Raw genomic sequence first — 2,863 nt, 5'->3', positions numbered from 1 at the left:
TTGGTAAGTGTTTTACGGCGCTAGCAACTGCACAAGGTCATATGAGCGCGCGGGACACATGAAACTTTTTCAGTTTGTCGGAAATTTTTAATTTTGCCCGCGTGGCGGCCGAAGCCTACTCTTATCGATTTGGACCACCAAGGGATCTTTAACGTGTGCAACTTGCATTCAGACCCTCCGAGATTTGTAGCCCTTGTCCGAGAAGGCTAAGTGTAGATCTTTCCTACCAGAAAATCGGGGGTGTGGCTGAAAGACAGCAGTAAGGAGCCAAGGAGTAACAGTAGAAAAGCTGCAGAAAGGGCAAAGGAGGTGAGGGGATGGGGGCAGAAAGAGGACACGAAAGCAGACGACAGAACATTGCTAGAGAGCAGGAAAGGGGGTGAGAGAAGACAATTTTACAGAAAAAAAAATGTGGGGCGCTACCTAGATTCGAACCCAGGACCTTTGAATGAAAGGCCAACACCTTAACCTCTAGGCTAGGTCACGAGAGCCCCCCCCCCCCCCCCCAAATGATTTCGAAGCAACTAACTTCGTAAATGATGTAAACTGACACTGCAATATCACTACATGTGTGGAAGACGTGTCCTTTATATGAAAAGAAGTGGGTGGTTGTTGGGTGCTCTGGTGTGGTTTGCTCCTTCTTTCCTATCAAACATCTATCGTCTCTCCTCCTCCCTTTTTATGTTTGCTATTCTCTTGTAACACATCTAATCTTCGGCACTTATTTAACCTTATAGTGTTGCAATTGCCGTAAAACTCTTACTAAAAAAATAATGAAAAGAAGACTCATCTTTATAACATATCTATAGCCCCAAATATCGTTTTTAACAACAACAACAACAACAACAACAACAACAACAACAACAACAACAACAACAACAACAACAACAACAACAACAACAACAACAACTTTAACCACTTCTTCTCCTGTAAAGTCTCCCTTACTGCAGGCGCTATATGGGTCAAAGAGGTCTACATCTCCATCTTCTCTTCTTTAAATTGTAACTATCATACCTCTCTTTTCCAAGCGAACTATTGCCGTTCTCGCGCTGACTTGTCGAAAACTACGACTCCACTATCTTTTTATTTTCTTCCTTTCTTCATGTGGGTGGTTGGCGGGTGCTCTGGTGTGGTTTGCTCCTTCTTTCCTATCAAACATCTATCGTCCTTATCTCCCCTTCTTCTTTTTTATGTTTGTTACTCTCTTGTAACACCTCTAATCTTCTGGCGCTCATATGACCATGCAGTTGCGAGCGCCGTAAAACCTCGACTAAAACAAAACAAACACGATTTCCAGGAATACACATGTAGATATACATCTGAATAAGTTTGTAGATTACCTTCTTTTGAAAGATTTTCAATTTGCCTTGATTGTGGTTTGAAATACGTACGAAATAATCGTGACAAATAATAGTAAGAATAATGATATTATATTAATTTTAAATTTATTTGTTAAAAATTATTATTATTATTATTATTATTATTATTATTATTATTATTATTATTATTATTATCATTATTATTATTATTATTATTATTATTATTATTATTATTATTGGTATTAGATCTATTATTAATAATAACGATAGTAATAACAGTAACAATAATAGTTCTTGAATTTGAAGGTTTTTGGCGCCGTAAACCCCGTGTCCCGACACATAATTATGTACATGTACTCACACCTGTCAGATCCCTCCCACACAGAGCAAACGACACGTTATGGTAATACAGTTTTATTTATTTGTTTATTTATTTATTTATTTATTTATTTATTTATTTATTTATTTATTTATTTAAAATAAAATCCCTGATTGTAAAGGTCGATTTCAAGCTAATTTCCTTGGTTATAAACGAGTTTTTAAAATCTACAACTGTCAGATTTCTCGTAAAATTGTTTTGTTCTAAGACGACCCGATACACTGCCGAGTACAGCTTTCCCCCACTGTCAATTTTGAGAGATTCTTATTTCGAGTGCTTTTTGAGCGTAAAACACCTATTTTTTCAAATTCTTAAAAGATTTGTTCAATTTTTAAAACGTATTATTTTTATATAGGCTAATATTGATTGTTTACCTACAATGGCGTTCTTTTGAGTGGTGTGTTTCCTCAGGCAAACCTCCCGCTAACTTGGGGCTGGAGACGTTTTAATTTACCTATGTGTTTTATATTTACTTGTTTCGTGAAGTAAGTTTAAACAATATTTAGTTGTTCGGTTATTTCTTTATTTATACAGTGAACGATCTTGTCAGTTTGATAGTGTTTGAGCGCGTGAAATCCGCAGTTCGCACTGTATGCTTCTGCAGAAGCCGAGAATGTTTCTGAGTGGTCTCAGAGGGTCTGCTGGGGTAATAATAGTTGTAAAGCGCATAGAACATCCTCTTGGGCATGGGTATGCGCTATATAAATGCAATTACTATTATTATTATTATTATTATTATTATTATTATTATTATTATTATTATTATTATTATTATTTAATTAAAAAAAAATAAACTTCAGGATTTCTTAAAATGATTTTTTGGCAATTTAAATTAATTAGTTTGTTTTTACATGTTCATAAATTAGACATTTCTTTAGTGTTCTTTTATTTAATTTAGTTTTAATTCAACTCAATTATTCTTTATATGTAAACCGTCTTCCCTGGGTTTATTGATCTGTTTATTTATATTTGTAATGTTGTTGGTAATTTTGGGCGCCCGCTGTGACTACCACGTAGAATTACCGTCAGAGTCCTCGGTGAGATACGTGCTTTGTACAGCGAGTTTGTGCGAGTGTCGTCTTTGGAAGTGTTTGCAATCTCTGTCTCTCTTTCTTTCTCTCCGTCTGTATCTCTCTCTCTCTCTCTCTCTCTCTCTCTCTCTCTC

The sequence above is a fragment of the Aplysia californica genome, unplaced genomic scaffold, assembly GCF_000002075.1.
Source record: "Aplysia californica isolate F4 #8 unplaced genomic scaffold, AplCal3.0 scaffold00965, whole genome shotgun sequence".
Lineage (NCBI taxonomy): Eukaryota > Metazoa > Mollusca > Gastropoda > Aplysiida > Aplysiidae > Aplysia > Aplysia californica.
Note: the sequence above shows the minus strand (reverse complement) of the source record.